The 16,487-nt window shown below is 39.3% G+C and overlaps 2 pseudogenes across 2 annotated transcripts; both read left to right on the top strand.

Moving 5' to 3' along the window:
* Positions 1 to 3,112: 3,112 nt before the first annotated feature.
* LOC309819287 (T-complex protein 1 subunit delta-like) lies at positions 3,113 to 4,471 on the top strand (annotated as a pseudogene). The gene is made up of 3 exons: positions 3,113 to 3,133; positions 3,450 to 4,098; positions 4,332 to 4,471. The product of its transcript is annotated as a T-complex protein 1 subunit delta-like (transcript).
* A 19-nt stretch (positions 4,472 to 4,490) lies between these two features.
* LOC309819286 (T-complex protein 1 subunit delta-like) lies at positions 4,491 to 5,112 on the top strand (annotated as a pseudogene). Its single transcript has one exon. The product of its transcript is annotated as a T-complex protein 1 subunit delta-like (transcript).
* The last annotated feature ends 11,375 nt before the right edge of the window (positions 5,113 to 16,487 follow it).

Genomic DNA, 16,487 nt, shown 5'->3' with positions numbered 1-16,487 from the left:
TAACCCATTCTGAAACAGCAGCGCACGACTTGGGTTTGCACACTTCGGCCTTGTCCTTGACCGCCCTCGGGGTTTTAGGGTGAGCTCATGTTAGGTCTGGATGCTTTGCTTAGGTAGAAATTCCCAAAGTGGCGAAGTCAGCAACGGCGTGGCCTGGGCCAGGTGGGTTCTTTCTCCAACACTTATTAGATGCACCTTTCTCCATAGACCCCCACGGCTCTGCAAGTCAGAGCACACCAGCCTAAAACGTTAGAATGAAAAGGCAGCCCCTTGTCCAGCCCCCCCATCCCTCAGGAAGAGCTGAGGCAGAGTTCTCTGGGGGGTGGGGGGGCGGTGGTTGCGCGGGCACCCCGTGGTGCTGACAACTCGAGGTTCCTTAACTGCCAATTCACTGCACCCAGCCCTCAATGGGGAGATAGCCAGGCGCCCTGGCGCGCAGCTGTAAGCCATTGATCTCTGTGGTCTAGGCTAGAGCGGGAGGCCCTTGCACTGCGGCTTCTAAACTGAGCTCATGATCAGCGAGAGTCTGGCCAGCTTTCAGTAAGAGGGGAGAATGCCTCCTGGGTTCTGAGCGAGACCCCTGCTTCTTTCTTCTCCTCCTTACTGGGGTTGAATCAGCAACCGTGGTGACCCAGGTTATAGAAGAAACACAGCCAAACTATTAAAACCAACAATTAAAAAAAATCTAAGAATCTAGGGAAGACACTGCAGGAAACTTAGCCTCCTGTTTTGCAATTTCCTGGTAGACCTGTATTGATGAATTGGGTTCCATTTGTGGAGGAGAGGTAGTATTTGAATCAACCTTGACCTTGCATGAACAGTTTGAGGTGTTAGCATTAATTCCATTCTTTTGGGATGGGAAGGGATCGGGAGGCGGGGTCTTCAACTATTCAGACCTGTGAACTCTCAGAACGCCACCTGAGCCGTTTTTTCTTAACAAGGCATTTGGCCCCCAAGGGCACTCCGCAATAAAGATGAAATTGATAGGGGCGCATTGTTTTTGTTCTCATCTTTTGGCTAATCACCATTGAGTAAGGAACAATCTTTTAACATCAAGAAGCAGAAATTCCACAAATGAGTAAACTAGACATGCCCACACCTCTCTCAGCTGCAGTTAAAATGCCACAGGCTGGCTTTCATGTCCCGCCCCCCCCCCCCGGCCATTTTTCTGACTGGAACTGCTTGCTTTATTGTCTCAGGGGATACCTTTCAATTTAGCGATTTGTCAGTTTCCCAAAATGGCATCAGTTCCTTGCTCAGGAAAGAACATGATATAGTATTCTACCTTCCTCTCGGCTTTTGAAAGAAGTGAGTGAAAAGATGAGTATTCTTGCTCTGACAAAGTTGTGTCCCCTACGACCTTCTACCCCCTATGTTAGCCTACTTCTTACAAATACTAACTCGAAGCTTCTTAATTACAAGTTACCTATTACTCAGGATTTCTTTTTTTTTTTTTTTTTTTTTTGCGGTACGCGGGCCTCTCACTGTTGTGGCGTCTCCCGTTGCGGAGCACAGGCTCCGGACGCGCCGCCTCAGCGGCCATGGCTCACGGGCCCAGCCGCTCCGCGGCATGTGGGATCTTCCGGACCGGGGCACGAACCCGTGTCTCCTGCATCGGCAGGCAGACTCTCAACCACTGGGCCACCAGGGAAGCCCTAGGATTTCCTTTTTTTACATTTTAAATTCAGGAGTTGTCTTAGTGTTTAATTTAGAACCCCTGGTGCATTTTATTGAGTACAGGTTTTGGTTATGAAGCAATCTAGTTCTCTTCTCCCTCCCCTTATGGGATGGATTTTGTCTCCTTCCAACGCTCATTGCCGCCATCTTGGGAAAGACAGCTGGTCTGGGTTTTTCTCTCATACTCTACAGCAATGATCTTAATCTACTTCTGGTCAAAATTATCGTGAGATCTAAAATTCTTAACTCATTTCTACCTGCCGAACTGTGACCAGCCAAGCAAATTTGAGATGTGAAAGAACAAACCAGAGTAAACCACCTCCTGAGACATTTTTACCTGCATTCATATGAGTCCTACAGTGATTCAGCCAGCATTTTAACTCCTGACAAGTACTGAGAGATATTAGGACAAAGGCACAAATGGCTCTTCTTTAAATGGGAGACACGGGTCTAAAGGCTTATTGCTCCAAAGAATTACAGAAGAAACTGCTTTCCATTAAATAGGAAATACGGGGCTATTTGCTACCTTTGGATAAGAGTGGATATGTATCTCTCATTTATCCATGATTTCATGTGCTACTGCTGACTAATTTATCAAGGCACTGTGTCAGGGGTGTAAAATGATACTACAAGTCTTCCCAGTCACAGTTTAGTTTAACAAAGAATGTAATAGTAAATACTTTTTTAAGGAATTCTTTCTAAATCCTTTAAAATATAATTTCTGGGACTTCTAGGTTTTTAGAGTTAATATATTGAAATTTTATTTTTCTGACTTCAATAAATTATTAAATCTTTAAAGTTTTAATTTATGCATCTTTAAAAAAAAACAGTTGGGGGCTTCCCTGGTGGCGCAGTGATTGAGAGTCCGCCTGCCAATGCAGGGGACACGGGTTCGCGCCCCGGTCCGGGAAGATCCCACATGCCGCGGAGCGGCTGGGCCCGTGAGCCATGGCCGCTGAGCCTGCGCGTCCGGAGCCTGGGCTCCGCAACTGGAGAGGCCACAACAGTGAGAGGCCCGAGTACCGCAAAAAAACAAACAAAAAAATTTGGTTCCGCTTGGGATTCAATAAGCCTTTATTCTTAGGAGTAACTTAATTGATGACAATTTCCTTTTTATTGTCTCTTTAAATACAACACATACAATTATTTTAAACATTTAATCAATACACAGGCACATAACAAGTCCTTCTCTTTCACCTTCCATTCTGTAGTCAACCCATCGCTTGAAGTAGATGGAGAAAGAAAACTTTGCCCTGTACCTGAGCCCTATGAATTTCAAAGACAAAAAATAGCTTAACAGGAGAGAAACATACAAATCTTATTTGATGTTAATGTTTTTTACAGGGACTTCATAGAAAAGAAGTGAAAACTCAAAGAAGCAGTAAGACTTGGGGTTTACATACCATTTTAACAAAGGGTGATAAATTGTGGAGATATGACTAAACAAAGAAAAAGGGTTTGGGCTTCCACGGGTGGTATATTGTGGGACAGTGACTAGGACTATATGGGGGAAACTAATGGAAGATGAGGATTATTTTAGTAAAATTAATGTAGATTCATCTTGGCATTAACTCCCATCGCCAGTGATAAGAGTGTTCTCCCCTTCCTGGTACAAGAAGGCACCTTTCTCACAGGAAATTTATGCCCTGCTTTTAGGCAGCAGGGGGTCAGAGAGCCCTTCCTATATATATTATTTCTCAGTTGCCTTCAGCTAAAATAATCAGTATGCCAAAGTGGCATATTTGGGGGTAACATGTTCTGATCCCCTTCAGTGGTTAACAGTGAACACAGTTATTCTAGTGCCTGCTGGAATCTGCATTCGTCTGTCCTTCGGAGCCCACACAGACCCAACCAAGCTTGCTAGCAGCCAGGGGCAAAGCACCCGTGAGGACAAGAAGCCAGCCCAGATCTGCTTCAGCAGCATCTTCATGGCCAAAGCTGTTGCCGATGCATTAGATCAAGACTTGGACCAAAAGGAATGGATAAAATGATTCAAGATGGAAGAGGTGATGTGACCATTACAAATGGTGCTACCATTCTGAAACAAACACAAGCATTACATCCAACAGCCAGAATGCCGCGAGAGCTAAGGCTCAAGAGAAAGAAGGAAATGACACCACATCAGTGGTCATCGTTGCTGGCTCTCTCTTTGATTCCTGTACCAGGTTTTTTCAGAAATGGATTCATCATTTCCAGATCACTTTAGAAGGATTTGGAAAGGGTACTGAAATCTTGACATGCCGTGACCTGTGGAAGCGAGTGACAGAGAAGTGTTGTTAAACAGTGCAGCCACTTCACTGAGCTCAGCAGTTGTCTCTCAGTATTCAAGTCTTTCTCTTACGTGAGTGTAAATGCAGGGAGGAAAGTGATTGATCCAGCCACAGCTACTGTTGTAGATCTCAGAATAGTTAAGAAACCTGCTAATGCCCTCCAGGGTATAATGCTAAGTGAAATAAATCAGAAAGACAAACACTGTGTGATCTCTCTTACTGGTGGAATCTAAAAATAAAAACAAAAAAACAAGCTCATAGACAGAGCAGGTTGGTGGTTTCCAGAGGTGGGGGTAGAAGGGTGAGAGAAATGGGTGGGTAAACTATTCTTGGTTTTTTGCTTGTTTTTAGTTTAAATAAACTGTCTTTTTTTTTTTTTTAAAGGAAACTTGGTGGGACAATTGATGATTTTGTGTTGGTGGAAGGGCTGGTTCTCACCCATAAGGTGACCAATTCTGACATATCCAAAGTTGAAAAGATTAAGATTGGGCTTAAAAACAGATCATGATAATCAAACAGTTGATTCTTAAGACATATGCTCTTAGTGATCTTGTATTAAATTTCCGGATCAAAATGAAGATTGTGGTAGTTAAGGACATTGAAAGAGAAAATATTGGAACCAAGCCAATTGCTCATACTGACCAACTTGACTGCTGACATGCTGGGTTTGGCTGAATGAGCTGAGGGGGTCAGTTTACATGGTTCTGGCACACTGCTCAAGATTACAGGCTGTATTATCCCAGGAAAAAGTTATAGCTGTTGTTCCTGGTTCTAACACATTGGTGATTGAAGAAGCCGGGCCCTCAGTTCATGATGCCCTATGTGTTATTCATTGTTTAGTAAAGCAGAGAGCTCTAATTGCAGGAGGTAGTGCTCCAGAGATAGAGTGGGCCCTGTGGTTAACCGGATATTCATGAACATTGAGTGGTATGAAATCCTACTGCGTTCATGCCTTTGCAGATGTTACTACGGAGCTCATTCCATCTACACTAGCTGAAACTGCTGGACTGAATCCCATGTCTACAGTCACAGAACTAAGAAAACCGGCATGCCAAGGAGAAAAACTATAGGCATTAATGTCCAAAAGGATGGTATTTCCAACGTTTTGGAGGAACTGGTTATTCAGCCTTTGTTGGTTTCAGTCAGTGTACTGACTAGCAACTGAAACTGTGTGGCCCTGCAATAAACCTTTCTCTGCTCCAAACTCTGATGTTTCAGTTTGTTTTTCACTGTATGTGGGGCATATGAACTTGCATTTGGTAACAGTATGAAGTAGGACTCACTTCTTATAAAAGAAGAGTTGGGGTGGGTGTTTCAGCACTGTTTATAGATGGTCCATTTTTTCCCAGCTAATTTGAATGTTTAGTTTGTTGACTTATCTTTTTCTCTACTAATAGCACTGTGTCTCAATTACTATATGTTTATGACATGTTTAAACATCTGGTGTTATAGTCTAATTTACCCCACCATTCTTCTTTCTCAAAAAAAAAAAAATCCTTGGCCATTTCTGTGAATTGTTTAAGTTGAATTCTGAAAACCAGTTTATAAAGAATCCATTAAGACATTGCTTTAGGATTTTGAATAGAATGGGATTGGATTATAAATCAATTTGGAAAAAAGTAGTAACTTTACAATATTGTGTCTTCCCTTCTTATTTAGGTCTCTTATGGTTTTCTTCATACAGGTCCTGTGTTTTTGCCAGGAGTATTCCAACTCTTTGAGTTCTTTTGCCACTGGGAATAGAATCTGGAGAGGATCTTTTGCCTTTCCAAAGGGAGCCTGCCTTGAAGAGAAGAGCTCACAGGACAGAGGTCAGAGATTGGGGGTGGGATGGAGCATGGAGAAAAAGTTTTGATGACATGACTGAAATCTCACAGTTTGGCTGAGCCTAAAGCTTGTTGGGGCTCAATAAATTTCCGTTTCTTCTTAAACTGATTTTTTTTTTACTTTTATTTTATATTGGAGTATAGTTGATTAACAATGCTGTGTTAGTCTCAGGTGTACAGCAGAGTGATTGTTATATACATGTATCTACTCTTTTTCAAATTATTTTCCCATTTACATTGTTACATAATATTGAGCAGAGTTCCCTGTGCTATACAGTAGGTCCTTTTTGGGTATCTATTTTATATATAGCAGTGTATACATGTCAATCCCAAACTCCCTGATGATCCCTCTCCACCCCCCACCCTTCCCCTCTGGTGACCATTTGCTCTGTAAGTCTGTGAGTCTGTTTCTGTTTTGTAAATAAGTTCATTTGTATCATTTGTAAAAGATTTTTTATATAAGTGATATCATATGATATTTGTCTTTCCCTGTCTGACTTATTTCACTTAGTACAATAATCTCCAGGTCCATCCATGTTGCTGCAAATGGCATTATTTCATTCTTGTTAATGGCTGAGTAATATTCCATTGTTTATATGTACCATATCTTCTTTATCCATTCTATCAATGGACATTTGGGTTGCCTCCATGTCTTGGCTATTGTAAACATTGCTGCAGTGAACACTGAGGTGCATGAATCCTTTCAAACCATGGTTTTCTCCAGATATATGCCCAGGAGTGGAATTCCTGGATCATATGGTAGCTCTATTTTTAGTTATTTTAAGGAACCTCCGTACTATTCTCCTTAGTAGCTGTACCAATTTACATTCCTACCAATAATGTAGGAGGGTTCCCTTTTCTCCACACCCCCTCCAGCATTTATTGTTTGTAGACTTTTTGATGATGGCCATTCTGACTGGTGTGAGGTGTTATCTCATTGTAGTTTTGATTTGCATTTCTCTAATAATTAGCAATGTTGAGCATCCTTTCACGTGCCTGTTGGCCATCTGTATGTCTTCTTCGGAGAAATATCTATTTAGGTCTTCTACTCATTTTTTGATTGAGTTGTTTGTCTTTTTGATATTGAGCTGCATGAGCTGTTTGTAAATTCTGGAGACCAGTCCCTTGTCGGTCACATCACTTGCTAGTATTTTCTCCCATTCTGTGGGATGTCTTTTCATTTTGTTTAAGGTTTACTTTGATGTGCAAAAGCTTTTGAGTTTAATTAGGTTCCATTTGTTTATTTTTGTTTTTATTTCCATAACTCTGGGAGACGGATCAAAAAAGATGTTGCTGCGATTTGTGTCAAAGTGTTCTGCCTATGTTTTCCTTTAAGAGTTTTATAGTGCCTGGTCTTCAGTTTAGGTCTTTAATCCATTTTGAGTTTATTTTTGTGTATGGTGTTAAAGAGTGTTCTAATTTCTTTTTTTTTTTTTACCTGTAGCTGTCCAGTTTTCCCAGCACCATTTATTGAAGAGACTGTATTTCCCTCATTGTAGTCTTGCCTCCTGTGTCATAGATTAATTGACATAGCTGCATGTGTTTATTTCTGGGCTTTCTATCCTGTTCCATTGAACTAAATTTCTATTTCTGTGCTAGTACCATAATGTTTTGATGACTATACCTTTGCAGTATAGTCTGAAGTCAGAGCGCCTAATTGCTCCAGCTCCATTTTTGCTTCTCAGGATTGCTTTGGCTATTCAGGGTCTTTTGTGTCTCCATACAAATTTTAAGATTTTTTTCTTCTAGTTCTGTGAAAAATGCCATTGGTAATTTGATAGGGATTGCATTGAATCTGTAGAGTGCCCTGGGTAGTATAGTCATTGTGACAATATTGATTCTTTCAATCCAAGAACATGGTATATCTTTCCATCTGTTTGTGTCATCTTCAATTTCTTTCATCAGCATCTTATAGTTTTCAGAGTACAGGTCTTTTGTCTCCTTAGGTAGTTTTATTCCTAGCTATTTTATTCTTTTTGATGTGATGGTAAATGGGATTGTTTCTTTAATTTCTTTTTCTGATCTTTCATTGTTAGTGAATAGAAGTGCAACAGATTTCTTTCCTTTTTTTTTAAACATCTTTATTGGAGTATAATTGCTTTACAATGGTGTGTTAGTTTCTGCTTTATAACAAAGTGAATCAGTTATACATATACATATGTCCCCATATCTCTTCCCTCTTACATCTCCCTCCCTCTCACCCTCCCTATCCCACCCCTCTAGGTGGTCACAAAGCACCGAGCTGATCTCCCTGGGCTATCATCAGTGTCTTATAATTTTCTGCATACAGGTCTTCTGTCTCCTTAGGTAGGTTCATTCCTAGATATTTTATTCTTTTTGTTGCAGTGGTAAATGGGAGTGTTTTCTTGATTTCACTTTCAGATTTTTCATCACTAGTGTATAAGAATGCTGGAGATTTCTGTGCATTAATTTTGTATCCTGCTACTTTACCAGATTCATTGATTAGCTCTAGTAGTTTTCTGATAGCATCTTTAGGATTCTCTATGTATAGAATCATGTCATCTGCAAATAGTGACAGCTTTACTTCTTCTTTTCAGATTTGGATTCCTTTTATTTCCTTTTCTTCTCTGATTCCTGTGGCTAAAACTTCCAAAACTATGTTGAATAAGAGGGTTGAGAGTGGGCAAACTTGTCTTGGTCCTGATCTTACTGGAAATGCTTTCAGTTTTTCACCACTGAGGACGATGTTGGCTGTGGGTTTGTCATATATGGCCTTTATTATGTTGAGGAAAGTTCCCTCTATACCTACTTTCTGCAGGGTTTTTATCATAAATGGGTGTTGAATTTTGTCGAAAGCTTTCTCTGTACCTATTGAGATGACCATATGGTTTTTCTCCTTCAGTTTGTTAATATGGTGTATCACATTGATTGATTTGCTTATATTGAAGAATCCTTGCATTCCTGGAATAAACCCCACTTGATCGTGGTGTATGATCCTTTTAATGTGCCTATGGATTCTGTTTGCTAGTATTTTGTTGAGGATTTTTGCATCTATGTTCATCAGTGATATTAGCCTGTAGTTTTCTTTCTTTGTGACATCCTTGTGTGGTTTTGGTATCAGGGTGATGGTGGCCTCGTAGAATGAGTTTGGGAGTGTTCCTCCCTCTGCTATATTTTGGAAGAGTTTGAGAAGGATAGGTGTTAGCTCTTCTCTAAATGTTTGATAGAATTCGCCTGTGAAGCCATCTGGTCCTGGGCTTTTGTTTGTTGGAAGAATTTTAATCACTTTTTCAATTTCAGAGCTCGTGATTGGTCTGTTAATTTTTTTCTATTTCTTCCTGATTCGGTCTCAGCAGGTTGTGCATTTCTAAGAATTTGTGCATTTCTTCCAGTTGTCCAGTTAATTGGCATAGAGTCGCTTGTAGTAATCTCTCATGATCTTTTGTATTTCTGCAGTGTCAGTTGTTACTTCTCCTTTTTCATTTCTAATTCTGTTGATTTGAGTCTCCTCCCTTTTTTCTTCATGAGTTTGGCTAATGGCTATCAATTTTGTTTATCTTCTCAAAGAACCAGCTTTTAGTTTTACTGAATTTTGCTATTGTTTCCTTCATTTCTTTTTCATTTATTTCTGATCTGATCTTTATGATTTCTTTCCTTCTGCTAAATTTGTTTGGTTTTTTTTGTTCTTCTTTCTCTGATTGCTTTAGGTGCAAGGATAGGTTGTTTATTCGAGGTGTTTCTTGTTTCTTAAGGTAGGATTGTATTGCTATAAACTTCCGTCTTAGAACTGCTTTTGCTGCATCCCATAGGTTTTGGGTAGTCGTGTCTCCATTGTCATTTGTTTGTAGGTATTTTTTTATTTCCTATTTGATTTCTTCAGTGATCACTTCGTTATTAAGTAGTGTATTGTTTAGTCTCCATTAGATGTTTTACAGATCTTTTCCTGTAATTGATACCTAGTCTCATAGCATTATGGTCGGAAAAGACACTTGATACGATTTCAGTTTTCTTAAATATACCAAGGCTAGATTTGTGACCCAAGATATGATCTATCCTGGAGAATGTTCCATGAGCACTTGAGAAAAATGTGTATTCTGTTGTTTTTGTATGGAATGTCCTATAAATATCAATTAAGTCCATATTGTTTAATGTATCATTTGCAGCTTGTGTTTCTTTATTTTCATTTTGGATGATCTGTCCATTGGTGAAAGTGGGGTGTTAAAGTCCCCTACTATATTGTGTTGCTGTCGATTTACCCTTTTATGGCTGTTAGTACTTGCCTTACGTATTGAAGTGTTCCTATGTTGGGTGCATAAATATTTACAATTGTTATACTTTCTTCTTGGATCGATCCCTTGATTATGTGATGTCCTTCTTTGTCTCTTGTAATACTCTTTATTTTAAAGTCTGTTTTGTCTGATATGAGAATTGCTACTCCAGCTTTCTTCTGATTTCCATTTGCATGGAATATCTTTTTCCATCCCCTCACATTCAGTCTGTATGTGTCCCTAGGTCTGAAGTGGGTCTCTTGTAGACAGCATGTATACGGGTCTTGTTTTTTGTTTTTTTAACATCTTTATTGGAGTATAATTGCTTTACAATGGTGTGTTAGTTTCTGCTTTATAACAAAGTGAATCAATTATACATAAACATATGTTCCCATATCTCTTCACTCTTGCGTCTCCCTCCCTCCCACCTTCCCTATCCCACCCCTCTAGATGGTCACAAAGCACCGAGCTGGTCTCCCTGTGCTATGTGGCTGCTTCCCACTAGCTATCTATTTTACGTTTGGTAGTGTATATATGTCCATGCCACTCTCTCACTTTGTCACAGCTTACCCTTCCCCCTCCCCATATCCTCAACTCCATGCTCTAGTAGGTCTGTGTCTTTATTCCTGTCTTACCCCTAGGTTCTTCATGACATTTTCTTTTTTCTTAGATTCCATATATATATATGTATTAGCATACGATATTGGTCTTTCTCTTTCTGACTTACTTCACTCTGTATGACAGACTATGTCCATCCACATCATTACAAATAGCTCAATTTCGTTTCTTTTTATGGCTGAGTAATATTCCATTGTATATATATGTGCCACATCTTCTTTATCCATTCATCTGCTGATGGGCACTTAGGTTGTTTTCATCTCCGGGCTATTGTAAATAGATCTGCAATGAACATTTTGGTACATGACTCTTTGAATTATGGTTTTCTCAGGATATATGCCCAGTGGTGGGATTGCTGGGTCATATGGTAGTTCTATTTGTAGTTTTTTAAGGAACCTCCATACTGTTCTCCATAGTGGGTCTTCCAATTCACATTCCCACTGGCAGTGCAAGAGTGTTCCCTTTTCTCCACACCCTCTTCAGCATTTATTGTTTCTAGATTTTTTGATGATGGCCATTCTGACCGGTGTGAGGTGATATCTCATTGTAGTTTTGATTTGCATTTCCCTAATTATTAATGCTGTTGAGCATTCTTTCATGTGTTTGTTGGCAATCTGTATATCTTCTTTGGAGAAATGTGTATTTAGGTTTTCTGCCCATTTTTGGATTGGGTTTTTTTGTTGTTGTTGTTATTGAGCTGCATGAGCGGCTCGTAAAATTTGGAGATTAATCCTTTGTCAGTTGCTTCATTTGCAAATATTTTCTCCCATTCTGAGGGTTGTCTTTGGGTCTTGTTTATGGTTTCCTTTGCTGTGCAAAAGCTTTGAAGGTTCATTAGGTTCCATTTGTTTATTTTTGTTTTTATTTCCATTTCTCTAGCAGGTGAGTCAAAAAGGATCTTGCTGTGATTTATGTCATAGAGTGTTCTGCCTATGTTTTCCTCTAAGAATTTTATAGTGTCTGGCCTTACATTTAGGTCTTTAATCCATTTTGAGCTTATTTTTGTGTATGGTGTTAGGGATTGATCTAATCTCATACTTTTACATGTACCTGTCCAGTTTTCACAGCACCACTTATTGAAGAGGCTGTCATTTCTCCACTGTACATTCCTGCCTCCTTTATCAAAGATAAGGTGACCATATGTGTGTGGGTTTATCTCTGGGCTTTGTATTCTGTTCCATTGATCTATATTTCTGTTTTTGTGCCAGTACCATACTGTCTTGATTACCGTAGATTTGTAGTATAGTCTGAAGTCAGGGAGCCTGATTCCTCCAGCTCCGTTTTTCGTTGTCAAGATTGCTTTGTGTTTCCATACAAATTGTGAAAAAAATTTTTCTAGTTCTGTGAAAAATGCCAGTGGTAGTTTGATAAGGATTGCATTGAATCTGTAGATTGCTTTGGGTACTAGAGTCATTTTCACAATGTTGATTCTTCCAATCCAAGAACATGGTATATCTCTCCATCTATTTGCATCATCTTTAATTTCTTTCATAAGTGTCTTATAATTTTCTGCATACAGGTCTTTTGTCTCCTTAGGTAGGTTTACTCCTAGATATTTTATTCTTTTGTTGCAGTGGTAAATGGGAGTGTTTTCTTGATTTCACCTTCAGATTTTTCATCACTACTGTATAAGAATGCCGGAGATTTCTGTGCATTAATTTTGTATCCTGCTACTTTACTAAATTCATTGATTAGCTCTAGTAGTTTTCTGGTAGCATCTTAAGGATTCTCTATGTATAGTATCATGTCATCTGCAAACAGTGACAGTTTTACTTCTTCTTTTCAGATTTGGATTCCTTTTATTTCCTTTTCCTCTCTGATTTCTGTGGCTAAACCCTCCAAAACTATGTTGAATAAGAGTGGTGAGAGTGGGCAACCTTGTCTTGTTCCTGATCTTAGTGGAAATGGTTTCCGTTTTTCACCATCGAGGACGATGTTGGCTGTGGGTTTGTCATATATGGCCTTTATTATGTTGAGGAAAGTTCCCTCTATGCCTACTTTCTGCAGGGTTTTTATCATAAATGGGTGTTGAATTTTGTCAAAGTCTTTCTCTGCATCTATTGAGATGACCATATGGTTTTTCTCCTTCAGTTTGTTAGTATGGTGTATCACATTGATTGATTTGCGTATATTGAAAAATCCTTGCATTCCTGGAATAAACCCCATTTGATCATGGTGTATGATCCTTTTAATGTGCTGTTGGATTCTGTTTGCGAGTTTTGTTTTGTTTTGTTTTTTGCGGAACGCGGGCCTCTCACTGTTGTGGCCTCTCCCATTGAGGAGCACAGGCTCCGGTCGTGCAGGCTCAGTAGCCGTGGCTCGTGGGCCCAGCTGCTCCACAGCATGTGGGATCTTCCCTGACCGGGGCACGATCCCGTGTCCCGTGCGTCAGTAGGCGGACTCTAAGCCACTGTGCCGCCAGGGAAGCCCCCTGTTTGCTAGTATTTTGTTGAGGATTTTTTAATCTATGTTCATCAGTGATATTGGCCTGTAGTTTTCTTTCTTTGTGACATCCTTGTGTGGTTTTGGTATCAGGGTGATGGTGGCCTCGTAGAATGAGTTTGGGAGTGTTCCTCCCTCTGCTATATTTTGGAAGAGTTTGAGAAGGATAGGTGTTAGCTCTTCTCTAAATGTTTGATAGAATTCGCCTGTGAATCCATCTGGTCCTGGGCTTTTGTTTGTTGGAAGAATTTTAATCACATTTTCAATTTCAGAGCTCGTGATTGGTCTGTTCATATTTTCTATTTCTTCCTGATTCAGTCTTGGCAGGTTGTGCATTTCTAAAAATTTGTCCGTTTCTTCCAGGTTGTTCATTTTATTGGCATAGTGTTGCTTGTAGTAATCTCTCATGATCTTTTGTATTTCTGCAGTGTCAGTTGTTACTTCTCCTTTTTCATTTCTAATTCTGTTGATTTGAGTCTCCTCCCTTTTTTTCTTCATGAATTTGGCTAACGGTTTATCAATTTTGTTTATCTTCTCAAAGAACCAGCTTTTCATTTTACTGAATTTTGCTATCATTTCCTTCATTTCTTTTTCATTTATTTCTGATCTGATCTTTATGATTTCTTTCCTTCTGCTAAATTTGTTTTTTTTGTTGTTGTTGTTGTTGTTCTTCTTTCTCTAATTGCTTTAGGTGCAAGGTTAGGTTGTTTATTCGAGATGTTTCCTGTTTCTTAAGGTAGGATTATATTGCTATAAACTTCTCTCTTAGAACTGCTTTTGCTGCATCCCATAGGTTTTGGGTCATCGTATCTCCATTGTCATATGTTTGTAGGTATTTTTTTTATTTCCTCTTTGATTTCTTCAGTGATCACTTCGTTATTAAGTAGTGTATTGTTTAGCCTCCATGTATTTGTAATTTTTACAGATCTTATCTTGTAATTGATATCTAGTCTTATAGTGTTATGGTCAGAAAAGATACTTGATACAATTTCAGGTTTCTTAAATTTACCAAGGCTTGCTTTGTGACCCTAGATATGATCTATCCTGGACAATGTTCCATGAGCAGTTGAGAAAAATGTGTATTCTGTTGTTTCTGGATGGAATGTCCTATGAATATCAATTAAGTCCATATTGTTTAATGTATCATTTAAAGTTTGTGTTTCCTTATTTATTTCATTTTGGATGATCTGTCCATTGGTGAAAGTGGGGTGTTAAAGTCCCCTACTATGAATGTGTTACTTTAAATTTCCCTTTTTATGGCTGTTAGTATGTGCCTTATGTATTGAGGTGCTCCTATGTTGGGTGCATAAATATTTACAATTGTTATATCTTCTTCTTGGATCAATCCCTTGATTATTATGTAGTGTCCTTCTTTGTCTCTTCTCATAGTCTTTATTTTAAAGTCTATTTTGTCTGATATGAGAATTGCTACTCCAGCTTTCTTTTGCTTTCCATTTGCATGGAATATCTTTTTCCATCCCCTCACATTCAGTCTGTATGTGGCCCTAGGTCTGAAGTGGGTCTCTTGTAGACAGCATATATATGGGTCTTCTTTTTGTATGCATTCAACCAGTCTGTGTCTTTTGGTGGAAGCATTTAATCCATTTACATTTAAGGTAATTATTGATATGTATGTTCCTATTTCCATTTTCTTAATTGTTTTGGGTTTGTTATTTCAGGTCTTTTCTTTCTCTTGTGTTTCTTGCCTAGAGAAGATCCTTTAGCATTTGTTGTAAAGCTGGTTTGGTGGTGCTGAACTCTCTCAGCTTTTGCTTGTCTGTAAAGGTTTTAATTTCTCCATCAAATCTGAATGAGATCCTTGCTGGGTAGAGTAATCTTGGTTGTAGGTTTTTCTCCTTCATCACTTTAAGTATGTCCTGCCAGTCCGTTCAGGGTTGCAGAGTTTCTTCTGAAAGATCAGCTGTTAACCTAATGGGGATTCCCTTGTGTGTTATTTGTTGTTTTTCCCTTGCTGCTTTTAATATGTTTTCTTTGTATTTAATTTTTGACAGTTTGATTAATATGTGTCTTGGCGTGTTTCTCCTTGGATTTATCCTGTATGGGACTCTGTGCTTCCTGGACTTGATTAACTATTTCCTTTCCCATATTAGGGAAATTTTCAACTATAATCTCTTCAAATATTTTCTCAGTCCCTTTCTTTTTCCCTTCTTCTTCTGGAACCCCTATAATTCGAATGTTGGTGCATTTAATGTTGTCCCAGAGGTCTCTGAGTCTGTCCTTGGTTCTTTTCAGTCTTTTTTCTTTATATTGCTCTGTTTTAGTTATTTCCACTATTCTATCTTCTCCGTTCTTCTGCCTCCGTTATTCTGCTATTGATCCCTTCTTGAGTATTTTTAATTTCATTTATTGTGTTGTTCATTGTTGCTTGTTTCATCTTTAGTTCTTCTAGGTCCTTGTTAAATGTTTCTTGAATTTTCTCTATTCTATTTCCAAGATTTTGCTTCATCTTTACTATCATTCTGAATTCTTTTTCAGGTAGACTGCCTATTTCCTCTTCATTTGTTAGGTCTGGTGGGTTTTTATCTTGCTCCTTCATCTGCTGTGTGTTTTTTTGTCTTCTTATTTTGCTTATCTTACTGTGTTTGGGGTCTCCTTTTTGCAGGCTGCAGGTTCATAGTTCCCGTTGTTTTTGGTGTCTGTCCCCAGTGGCTAAAGTTGGTTCAGTGGGTTGTGTAGGCTTCCTGGTGGAGGGGACTAGTGCCTGTGTTCTGGTGGATGAGGCTGGATCTTGTCTTTCTGGTGGGCAGGTCCACGTTTGGTGGTGTGTTTTGGGGTGTCTGGGGACTTATTATGATTTTAGGCAGCCTCTCTGTTAATGGGTGGGGTTGTGTTCCTGTCTTCCTAGTTGATTGGCATAGGGTGTCCAGCACTGTAGCTTGCTGGTCAATGAGTGAAGCTGGGTGTTGGTGTTGCGATGGAGATCTCTGGGAGATTTTCGCTGTTTGATATTACGTGGAGCTGGGAGGTCTCTTGTGGACCAGTGTCCTGAAGTTGTCTCTCCCACCTCACAGGCACAGCACTGACTCCTGGCTGCAGCAGCACCAAGAGCCTTTCATCCACACAGCTCAGAATAAAAGGGAGAAAAAGTAGGAAGGGAGGAAGGATAAAAGAAAATAAAATAAAGTAAGGTAAAATAAAGTTATTAAAATAAATAAATAATTAAGAAAAAAAATTTTTTTAAAGTAAAAACAAAAAATGGACGGATAGAACCCTAGGACAAATGGTGAAAGCAAAGCTATACAGACAAAATCTCACACAGAAGCATACACATACACACTCAAAAAGAGAGGAAAAGGGGAGAAAATAATCTGTCTTGCTCCCAAAGTCCACCTCCTCAATTTGGGATGATTCGTTGTCTATTCAGGTATTCCACAGATGCAGGGTACATCAAGTTGATTTTGGAG

The sequence above is a fragment of the Grampus griseus genome (genome assembly GCF_964374135.1).
Source record: "Grampus griseus genome assembly, chromosome: 2".
NCBI classification, from domain to species: domain Eukaryota; kingdom Metazoa; phylum Chordata; class Mammalia; order Artiodactyla; family Delphinidae; genus Grampus; species Grampus griseus.
This window is presented reverse-complemented; position numbering and strand designations above follow the sequence as displayed.